We start from the raw sequence: 12,604 nt of genomic DNA, 5'->3' as shown, positions 1-12,604 counted from the left end.
AGAAAAAACTGACAAGTGGAATTGAATTAAATTTAAAGGCTTCTGTGCAGCAAAAGAAACTATCAACAGAGTAAACTGACAACCTACATAATGAGAGAAAATATTTGCACAATATGCATCTGACAAAAGTTTAATACCCACATCTATAAGGAACTTAAGGAAATTTACATGAGAAAAACAAAAGCCCATTGAAAAGGGAACAAACGACACGAACAAACACTTTTCAAAAGAAGACATACATGTGGCTAATAATTATATGAAAAAAGCTCAATACTCCGACCATTAAAGAAATGCAAATTAAAACCACAATGAGATACTATCTCACACCAGTCAGAATGGCTATTATCAAAAAATAAAAAAATAACAGATCCTAGCGAGGTTGTGGGGAAAATGGAAAACTTATACACTATTGGTGGAAGTGTAAATTAGTTCAACCATTGTGAAAGGTTGTATGGCGATTCTTCAAAGAGCTAAAGGCAGCACTACTCTTCAACCCTGTCATCTCATTAACGGATATATATCCAGAGGAATATAAATCATTCTACCATAAAGACACGTGGATACAAATGTTCATTGCAGCATTATTCATAATAGCAAAAACATGGAATCAACCTAAATGCCCATCAATGACAGACTGAATAAAGAACATGTGGTACATATACACCATGGAATACTAGGCAGCCATAAAAAATGAGACTATGTCTTTTGCAGAAATGTGAATGGAACTGGAGGCTATTATCCTTAGCAAACTAAGGCAGAAACAGAAAAGCAAGTACTGTACTGCATGTTCTCACTTACAAGTTGGAGCTAAATTATGAGAACTTGTGAACACAAAGAAGAAAATGACAGACACTGGGTCTACTTGAATGTGGAGGGTGGGAGGAGGGAGAGGAGCAGAAAAGGTAACTATTGGGTACTGGGTTTAATACCTGGGTGATAAAATAATCTGTACAACAAATCCCCATGACACGAATTTACACATGTAGCAAACGTTCACATGTACCCCAGAACTTAAAAGTAAAAAAAGAAAAAGATCATTGCCAAAACCAATGTCAAAAAAAAAAAAAAAAAAGGTTACTAAGAGTTAACATTACAATTGTGAAAGGAAAATAAATCCAAACTCACTAGGCCAAAGGGAAAGCCAAGCTGGGAACTGGGTCATGCAAACCTGCCTCCCATTTTGATTCCTAAATAAGATGGTTACAAAGATGAAAAGCTACATGACTCCCTCATAATTTGCCCACATGGAAATTCCTTGTGGGCCCTAGGATCTTTACCCTAAAGTGGTTCTGTTAAAATTCATCATAGCAATGTAAATTGATAGCTTATCTTCAAGGTACAGTGACAAAGGATAGAACTCAAAGTCATCCCTCTGCTCATCAGAGACAAATGCATATCTGATTGTTTCCTCTTCTTGTCTACCTTATCTTATGTAAAAATGCAGATTCACTGCGCTAGACAAAGGCATGAATGACTACTTCCCCCTACCCCACTCACATGAAAGTTGTGTATTTCTCAATATCCCACACTTTCCCTTTTGAATGTTGAAGCCCTCAAAATCGTCTTCAGAGAAAGGCATAGACCTGTCTCCCAGGTGCATGTCCTTAACTCTGGCAAATAAACCTCCTAAAATGATTTTTTAATTAAAATAAATAAATAAATTAGGAAGACTTCTACTTCTGGGAAGATGAAGTATACATGTCCTTCCCTAATTTCCCACTAAGCACAACTAAAACTCTGGACATTATACGTAAAACAAACATGCTAAGTCTCTGAAAGGTGACCAGGAGACGGTAGGCTGGCTAAATGCCTTAAGACTCGGGGTGGGGAGGTGGGAAGAGATAGCATGGGGAGAAATGACAGATACAGGTGAGGGGACGGAAGGCAGCAAAGCACACTGCCATGTGTGTACCTATGCAACAATCTTGCATGTTCATCACATGTACCCCAAAACCTAAAATGCAATAAAAAAATAAAAAATAAAATAAAAAAAAAAATCTTTCCTATAGTGAATTGTAAAAATAACCACTTTAAGGACAAAATTATTAAATGTAAACGCTACAGAATGTAAAAAAAAAAAAAAAAAAAAAAGACTCAAGGAATGATGTGGTACCGAGTTCTGTAGGGTTTCTTTTTGCCTCCTAAACTTGGAGCTGAAAAGCGGGCAAGCTGGAAATCCCAAGGGACACAAACAAAAACCACAATAACAAAAGCTTTCTCTCTCTAATAAAAGGGCCAAGAAAGGGGCAGCCTAGCAAGATAGAAAACTTTTATAGAATAACTGCTCTGTTCCAGTGAAAACCACAGATACCTACATCAGCAAAAACAAGTAGAAAGCCTAGACTTCTACTCTTAATGAGACTTTAGCAAGGTATCCTAACACACCCCAAAGGGTGACATCAGAGAAGTCCAAGTAGACACCTAAGATTTTCATCCCCACTGGTAAATAATGAGATATGAACCCCCTGGGTCAGTGGAGACACCCACACCTAGCAACAACATGGAACCCCACAGCTCAGGTGTCCACAGAGGCTGAGTAAGGAACCTGGACTTTTAGCCCTACCTGGCAGTGATAAGGCAGCACTCCTTTTCTACCTCTGCAAAAACAATGTCAGAGAAAGCCAGCTAAAACAGAAGATTTAAATATTATTCAAATTTTCATAACATAATACAAAAATGTCCAGATTAGAATTAAAAATCACTCATCATATCAAGAACTAGGAAGATCTCTAATATAATGAAAAAGACAGTCCATAGATGCCAACATCAGGATGACAGAGATGTTAGAATTATCTTAAAAATATTTTAGAGGAGCCATGATGAATATGCTTTAGGCTGGGTGTGATGGCTCATGCCTGTAATCCTAGCACTTTGGGAGGAGAAGGGGAACAGATTTTCTGAGCTCAGGAGTTCACCACCAGCCTGGGCAACATGGTGAAAACCTGTCTCTACTAAAAAAATAAAATACAAAATATTGGCTGGGCGTGGCATCATAGTCCTGTAGTCCCAGCTACTCAGGAGGCTGAGGCAAAAGAATTGCTTGAACCCAGGAGGTGGAGGTTGCAGTGAGCCAAAATCACGCCACTGCACTCCAAGTCTGGGTGACAGAGTCTCATTCCATCACCCAGTGGGACTCCATCTCAAAAAACAAAAACAAAAACAAAAAATAAGCAATTATGATCATGAAGTACATTTAAAAATAAAACTCAATCAAGAAACATAAATTTTCCATAAAGAAGATGTAAAGAAGAACCAAATGAAAATTTTAGAACTGAAGAATACAATAGCTGGAGTAAATAGCTTAGTAGATGGGTTCAACAGCAGAAAGGAGGAGACAGAAGAATCAGTAAACTTGCAGATAGAAAAATAGAAGTAAGTCGATCTGAACAACAGAGAAAAAATATTCTGAAAAAACAAAAAAGAGCAGAGGCTTGGGGACCTAGGGGACTATGACAAAAAGTCTAGTGTTTGTGTCATCAGAGTCCTGGAAGAAACAGGAACAGGATGAAGAAGTACTTGAAGAAATCATGGCTGAAAAACTTACCAAATTTAGCAAGAGACATAAATTTATAGATTCAAGTAGCAGAACAAATGCCAAATAAAATAAACCCCAAGAAAAACATGCCAAGACACATCAAAATAATACTTTCGAAAACTAAAGACAAAAGAATTATGAAAGTGGCCAGAGAAGCCGGGCGCGGTGGCTCAAGCCTGTAATCCCAGCACTTTGGGAGGCTGAGGTGGGTGGATCACAAGGTCAAGAGATCGAGACCATCCTGGTCAACATGGTGAAACCCCGTCTCTACTAAAAATACAAAAAATTAGCTGGGCATGGTGGCGCGTGCCTGTAATCCCAGCTACTCAGGAGGCTGAGGCAGGAGAATTGCCTGAACCCAGGAGGCGGAGGTTGCGGTGAGCCGAGATTGTGCCATTGCACTCCAGCCTGGGTAACAAGAGCGAAACTCCGTCTCAAAAAAAAAAAAAGAAAAGAAAAAAGAAAGTGGCCAGAGAAAACCATAGCATCTTATCCATTAGGGAAAAACAATTTGAATAACAGCAGATTTCTCTTCAGAAGGCATAGAGGCCAGAAGAAAGGGGCGTAATATTTTCAAGTGTTGAAAGAAAGGAACTGTCAACCTAGAATCCTATACCTGAAAGTAAGGATTTACTATTTGCCTGTAAGTAAAATAGCCTTATGACTGAAGTGAAAAATCAGTAAGTTTTGAACAAAGGAAAACTAAGAAAATTGTCACTAGCAAATCTACCCTAAAATAATAAAGCAATTTGATTATTAAAAATAATAAAGGAATTTCTCAAAATAGAGATGAAACAAGAAAAGAAGGAATCTTAGCATATCTAAAAGGGGCTGGGGGCAATGGCTCACACCTGTAATTCCAGCACTTTGGGAGGCTAAGGCAGGCAGATCATGTGAGGCCAAGAGTCTGAGACCAGCCTGACCAACATGGCAAAACCCTGTCTCTACTAAAAATACAAAAATTCACCAGGCATGGTGGTACGGGCCTGCAATTCCAGCTACTTGGGAGGCTGAGGCCCCAGAATTGCTTGAACCCCGGAGGCAGAAGTTGCTGTAAGCTGAGATCATGCCACTGAACTCCAGCTGGATGACACAGCAAGACCCTGTCTCAAAAAAAAGAAAAAAAAAAGATATTTAAAAGGAAGAAAGAACATGGAAAGAACAAAATTATGACTAAACAAATTTTTCTTCTGTTTTCTAAATTATGTTTGATGGGAAACGCAAAAATTGTAACACTCTCTGATACGGTTCTAAAGATATGCAGAAGAAAATTCAGTACAGTTATAACTGGGAGTAGGTAAAGAGGTATAAAAGAGAGAGAATATGTCTATGCTGAATTAATTGGTAAAATGACAATACTAGCAGACTGTGATAAATTATTATATATAATGTAATATTTAGAGCAATCACCAAAAAAAAATGCAAAGAAATACACTCAAAAATTTATAGCTAAATCAAGTAGGATTTCCTAAAAATGTTCAAGTAACCCACAGTAAGCAGGAAAAGAAAACAAACAAGAAAAAAAGAAATAAATCAAATTTTAAAATGGCAGACTTAAGCTTTAACAAATTTGTAATTCTATTAAATGTAAATGATCTAAATACACCAATTATAAGATAGAGATTGGAAAAGTCTGTTTTAAATGATTCAGAGGACTTTCTATTTCCAGTTCTACATGTAAGGTGCTTCAAAATCACCACTCCATTCTAACAACAAGTAAAAAGCCGAAGAGACCGAGAAAACAACAACTCTTCCAGGATCCATAAAAGAGGTGAGGACACCGGTGAGAAAGTAAATACCCAACTAAAGCCCACCTGAAACATCTTCTCCCACCTAAGTGGGGAGGAAAAAACCCTGAGAATCACTTGTGAGGTTCAAAGCACAGAGGAATTGGCTGACTTAAAAATTGAGACCTAATCATAGGACTACAGAATGCTTTCCCTCCTGTCACATCTCACCACCACATTACTAACTATTCATTTACAGTACTTTTGGTTTTTTGCCTTTTGGGATACCTTCTTTCTTGATAGCTGGGCAAGATTAGGAAATTAATTTTTTCTTGATAGCTGGGCATGATTAGGAAACTAACAAATACGATCTAACATATTAAAAAGAAGGAAAACCATGTGTTCCTACCAATCAATTCAGAAAAAGCATTTGGCAAGATTCAATATTCATTCATGTTTTTAAAATTCTCAAAAAAACAGAAATAAAGGGGAAGTTGCTCAACTTGACAAAGAAGACCTACAAAAATCTACAACAAACATTCTTAATTGTGAAAGACTGAATGTTTTCCACCTAAGATTAGGAACAAAAGCAGGAATGTCTGCTCTCTTCACTCTTTCCCTCCTTTTACACCTCACCATCACATGACTAAATACCTATTTACAGCCCTTTCCTATACTCAACATAGACTGCACATTCTGGTCAATATAACAGAAGAGAAAGGTAATAAAAGGAAGAAACAAAAGTCTCCCAGTTTCTGGATAATGTAATTGTCCACATAGAAGATCCCAAGAAACATACAAAAAAACCTCTTAAGAACTTACAAATGTGTTCAGCAAAGTTGAAGGATATAAGATAAACATACAAAATAACATTTTTCTATAAAGTACCAATGAACACATGGAGATTCAAATTAAAAATACAATAGCATTTACAATTGCCCAGAGGAAATAAAACATTTAGGTATAAATCTAACATCATATCTAGGAATTATATGCTGAAAACTATATAATGCTGAATACTGATAAAGGAAATCAAAAATGATACAATAAATGGAAAGGCATATTATGTTCATGGATTAGAGTCTCAATGCAGTAAAGATGTCAATTCTTCCTAAGTTGATATACAGGGTTCATGCTATTTTTTTCAAAATTCCAGGAATTTGCCATATAGATTCTCAAATTTACATGGAATTTTGTGTTAGTTATATTTATATGAAAAAGGAAAAGCCCTGGAATACTAAAACGAAAGTTCAAAAAAGAATGAAGTGTGAGAAATCAGTCTACTCAGTTTCAAGACTTACTATTTATAGTCACAGTTATCAAGACTGTGTGGTATTGGAGGAGGAACAGGCATACATAGCTCAACAGAACAGAGCAGAGAACCCAGAAAGAGATCCACACAAATATGTCCAACTGAGTTTTGACAAAGCAGCAAAGAAATTCAATGGAGTAAAGACAGCCTTTACAACAAATGGTACTAGTGCAATTGGACATCCAGAGGCAAAAAAAACTTGCCCTCTTGCTCTCTTGCTCTACCTTATACAAAAGTTAACTCAAAATACACCATGGACTTAAATGTGAGCCGTAAAATTATAAAACTTGTAGAAAAAGGAGCATAACATGATATATTCAGGGCTAAGGATAGAAAAAAATTCTTGAACTTGACACCAAAACCATGATCCATACAAGGAGAAACTGACATGAATGTCACCAAAATTAAACACTTTTGTTCTGCAAAAGATCTTGTTAAGAGGATGAAAAGAAACTACAGAGTGAGAGAGAAAATATTTGCAAACTACATGTCTATATTTACATAACTCATGTAATTAAGCAGTGAAAAAGCAAACAATCCTTAGAAATTGGGCCAAAGACATGAACAGACATTTTACCAAAGAGGATGTACTAATGGCAAATAAGCACATGAAGAATATATTTAATGAGGTTAGCCATTAGGAAAACGTAAATTAAAGGCACAATAAGCTATCAGTACCACCTAATCAGAATGGCTAAAATAAAAATTAGTGACAACACCACCAAAGCTGGTGATGAGAAATTCACTCGCTCACAGATGGCTGGTGGGAATGTGAAATGATACAGTTAAAACCGTCCGGAAATTTTATATAAATCTAAACATGCAACTAGCATTGCACTACTTGACATTTATCCAAGAGAAATGAAGACTTATGTCCACCCAAAAGCTTGAACATGAATGTTTATAGCAGCTTTGTTTGCAACTGCCCCAAATGGAAAACAACCCAGATGTCCTTCAGTGGGTGGATTATGAAACCAGCTGTGGTACATCCATACCATGGGATAATGCTGAATCACAAAAAGGAACAGACTATTGATCCATGCAACACCCTAGTGGATCTCCACAGAGTTACAGTGAGTGAAAAGGGCCAGTCCCCCAAAAAGGTTATACACTGTATGAGTCTATTTATCATATACTAATATACTATTCTTTTTTTTTTTTTTGAGACAGTGTCTCACTCTGTCACCCAGCCTGAAGCGCAGTGGCACAATCATAGTTCACCGCAGCCTCAACCTCCTGGTCTCAGACAAGTGTTACTACACCCAGCTTATATAACACTCTTTTTTTTTTTTCCTGAGACCCAGTCTCCCTCTGTCACCAGGCTGAAGTGCAGTGGCGTGATCTTGGCTCACTGCAACCTCTGCCTCTCGAGTTTAAGCAATTCTCCAGCCTCAGTCTCCTGAGTAGCTGGGACCTACAGGCACGTGCCACCATGCCTGGCTAATTTTTTGTGTATTTAGTAGAGATGGGGTTTCACGGTGTTAGCCAGGATGGTCTCAATTTCCTGACTGGTGATCTGCCCACCTCGGCCTCCCAAAGTGCTGGGATTACAGGTGTGAGCCACCACACCCGGCCAACACTCTTTAAATGACAAAATTATAGAAATAGAGAACATATTAATATGCATCAACGGTTAAAGAGGGGCAGGGGGCTGGGGGGATTCAGGTGTAGCTATAAGGAAACGAAAAAGTTCTGCAACATTACTATATCAATGTCAATATCCTAGTTGTGATATTATGCTATAGTTTAGAAAGATGTTACCGCTGAAGAAAATAAGGAGATTTCTTCTTCTTTTTATTATTTATTCCATTTATTTTTTTTTTTTTAAGACGGGATTTCACCATATTGGTCAGGCTGGTCTGACCTCAGGTGATCCACCCGCCTCAGCCTCCCAAAGTGCTGGGATTACAGGCATGAGCTGCCATGCCCAGCTCAGGAGATTTCTTTGTATTATTTCTTACAACTGCACGAGTCTACATTGTTTTCAAAATAAAAAACATAATTAGAAAAACATAAATGCAGAAGCCACATACATAATAGCAACTATGGAAAGGCTAGGCTGACAATGATAGATTTAAATGCAGGCTAATGCTGAAGTTCGTGTTAATTCAAATACCATGAACAACATTACCGTTAGTCATGTTGGTTCACAAAAGGTTCACAATTCTCAATAAAATTCTGAACCTAACAATAATCTTTTCTCTCAAATAACACAGTATTTGCATTATTGGAAAACACTGAGTATATTAAAACTATGTAAAAATGACTTTGTGTTTATATGTAACATGCAGTTAAATTTTAGGCTCATTGAATAAAACCCCAAATGTGACAAACAAATATGTCCCCAAGGGGAGGTACATTTTCCCTGCATGAATACCCATTACTCTACTGCAGCGGTTCTCAAAGCATTATCTGGAGCCCACGGGTGAAGCAGGTATGGGAATCTATCTGTGTTTTATTAAACTAGGCATTAAAAAGACTTGTGAAATGTTTTCTACATTTGCAAAATTACCTAAAACATCACTCTTGTCAATTTTTCTTTTCTGTTTTGGGAAACAGCAGTAGAGAGTAATGAAGTTCAGGAATCAAAAAGTTTGAAAATTGCTGCTCTCAGGTGAGTGAGCCACTTTCACACCTTGATATTGACAGCATCTAGTAACGTGCCTAAAACATGATAGGTGCTACATAAAGACCTTTGTTGAGCTGAACAAACAGACCAGCTAAAAGACCAGAAAACCCCACTTCACCAGAACACTCCATGTATTTCCTTGTGTACCCAGGATTCCATGAGCAAAGGCTCCCACAGCTAGGGATCTTCCTTGTGTAACTGCCTCCCCTGGCGCCCTGGAGAGTCCTCGCATAGAGCTCCCACTTCCCATTTCCCTTGAGACCCAGCCCAATTCCAGAGCCTGCCCAAGGTCACAGCTGAGAGACAAGGATCCGGGGCTTCGGCCTCCAAGCCTCCCACTTCACCACCAGCCTTTGCCGCCTAGAGCACTGGCACTTTCACCCTCTCCCCTGATTGGCTGTGGAAATAGAAAAGGCCTTGTCAAAACTGTGACTTTTGTGAGTGAGTTTTGTGATTCTTTCTCACGTAGGACTCTGCCTGGGATGAGGGGAACTTACCAGAGAAATGGCTGCAAAAGCTGGGCTCTGGCTTCTCAGTCAGGAGACAAGCTCTCCTGGGGAAAGGACTCTGCACCAGCAGAATGGAGAGGAGAGCCCTTCATTGCACTGGTCCTGTCTCTGGAGAATCCTGACCAAAGCTACGTCCTCAGATAAAACTTGCCAGAATGTGTCCTTTAAACGTGCTGCAGTGAATGTCATCTTCTCAGGTCTGTACAGCACGTACATGTTATCGCCAAGCCTCAAAGCCTCCAAACAGCAGGGCCACCTGAGGTATAGGCACGTGCTTACCTGCTCCCCACAGACAATCCATTATAGTATCAAGAGGAGGAAATGTCTAGAATAAATTCATTCTCAATTCCTTCTATTTTTTTTTCATGGTGCTCACACTGGGAGAAGCTAATCTGGGCAGGGTAAAGTGTGGTGAGTGACCCTATACCCCAGCTGCAGTTTACTAGTTGAGTTAAGATTGGAAGCTTCCCTCCGTTTCTTCACCTGAACATGAACCAATAGGAAACCTTAATATCTGGGCCTAGGAACATTTTACATTTGACCACTGTGACCCTCCAAAAGGCTGGGAGCAGAACCACCTGAAAGTCAAATTAGCTGAGGCTAAAAATAACATAGCATTGAGGAGTCTTCCCTTAAGTTGTTTTGTAAAATGAGCCTAATGATTGAGTTCTGTACAGCTGATCAGACAGGTCTTGAGTTTTATTCAGTTTTTCAAGCAGTAAGATGTCTCAGTACCATGTTGGTGTGTGTGTAATGGGGATAAGGAGGTGGCCTACTATTGTCATATTTGATGTGTTTTCTTCCCTGAAGGTAATCGTTACTCAACAGAACGCGAGAGTCAAAGACCCAAAAAGGCCTAGATATCCTCAGAGCTATTAATTGTTTTTGATGCTGTTCTGCAGTAGAACCAGAAAACTTGGTAAGGAAAGGTCTGGAAGAGGGAGTACCAGCCTCCAGTCCTCACTGGGGCCCTGCCCTCCAGTGCCACACGCGCTGTAGGAAGGTGTAAACTGCTCCACAATCCGACATGTTGGGAGAGATGCTGTTACCCTGACTTGCACTCAGATCACCTCGTGTCCTCTGAAAGCTGAGCTGCCTGTCATTTCATCGGGGCTATTGTGGCCGCAGAGGACTCTGAATCACCCACTTGGCAGGGCTAACCTAGCTTCTTGCTAAGCCCAGTCCAAGGTTCCCCACAGTGGTTCACTCTACTATTTAATTATATGTGGTTTGAGAAGTCTGTGACAATCCTCTTAAAATGGGTGGCCTTTTTGTTCTCCTCTCACAGCCGAGGCTCCTAAAACTGGCCAACCAGTCTTTTGTTCTGTAAGCAGCAAGGGACAAGGAAAACACAAAGGTTCTACCCAGGTCCCCAGTTCCCAGGGAACGTGTGGCATTTGGCACAAATATCGTCAAGAGGTAAGCGGTCCCCAGCCATGCACACACAGCTCACAGCTCACGAAGTGGAAGGCTGGGAGTCCAATCCAGCCTACAGATACTAGTCCCTAACAAATTTTGATTTTTTTAAAAATTTTCTTGGAAATTTTAAGAGTTAAAACCTTTTACATTAAGATCTGTATTTCTGCTGGGCACGGTGGCTCATGCCTATAATCCCAGCACTTAGGCAGGCTGAGGCAGGAGGATCACGAGGTCAGGAGTTCAAGACCAGACTGGCCAACATGGTGAAACCCCATCTCTACCAAAGATACAAAAAAAAAAAAAATTGCTGGGTGTGGTGGTGTAAGCCTGTAATCCCAGCTACTCGGGAGGCTGAGGCAGGAGAATCACTTGAACCCAGCAGGCAGAGGTTGCAGTGAGCTGAGATAATGCCATTGCACTCCAGGTGGATGACAGGGAGAGACTCCATCTCAAAAAAAAAAAAAAAAAAAAAAAAAAAGAAGAATCTGTATTTCTGGGCTCTCTTGAAAAATTGGGAGATTTAGCAACTCTAGGCTGCATTTATTTCCCAAGGCAACTGGGAGCTGGAGCTGAGGAATCATCACTCTCTTCAGGCGGGGCAGTGGATCTCAAAGCATGGTCCTGACCAGGAGCAGCCACATCACCTGGACACTTGTTAGAAATGTGTGGAGTCTGAAAAAAATCAAACTTGCAGAAGTTGAGAGTAGAGTGGTAACTACCAGAGGCTGGGGACGGGGAATGGGAATGGGAGATATCGACCAAAGGATTCACCGATTTGGATAGACAGGAGGAATACGTTTCTAAGATCTATTGCACAATATGGTGACCATGGTTAGTAACAATGTAACATATTTAAAAATTGCTAGAATAGATTTCAAATGTTCTCACTACAAAGGAATGATGAACATGTGAAGTGATGGATGTGTCCTTTAGCTTTTGATATAATCATTCCACAAATGTATACATGTATCAAAACATCACATTTTACCCCATAAGTATACTCAAGTGTTATTTGTCAATTAAAAGTAAAAATTCAAATTAGCCATGCACGGTGGCCTGCACCTGTACTCCCAGCTACTTGGGAGCCTGAATTAAGAGGATTGCCTAAGTCCAGGAGGCGGAGGTTACAGTGAGCCGAGACTGCGCCATTGCACCCCAAGGTGGGTGTCAGAGTGAGACTCTGTCTCAAAAAAAAGAAAAAAAAAATCTGAATAAAGAAAAAAGAGAAATGTACATGTTCAACCCCAGACCCACTGCCTCAGATCTGGCATGGGACCCAGCACTCTGTGTTCTGACAAGCCCTGCAGGGAGTCTGATGTTAAGTTTGAGGACAGCTGAGACGGAGCCTGGGTGCTGTGTCCACAGTCCCCACTGTTCCTGATGCCTGCTCCCAGCCTGCATCTCTGTCAAGTGCTGATGCTACCACCCTCTGTGTTTGTGACCCCTGGCTTCACTGCTTTTGCATTTTGCATT

Source organism: Saimiri boliviensis, chromosome 5 (genome assembly GCF_048565385.1).
Source record: "Saimiri boliviensis isolate mSaiBol1 chromosome 5, mSaiBol1.pri, whole genome shotgun sequence".
In the NCBI taxonomy this organism is placed as follows: Eukaryota; Metazoa; Chordata; class Mammalia; order Primates; family Cebidae; genus Saimiri; species Saimiri boliviensis.
The sequence above is the reverse complement of the archived record's forward strand: the minus strand, read 5'-3'. Positions refer to the sequence as shown.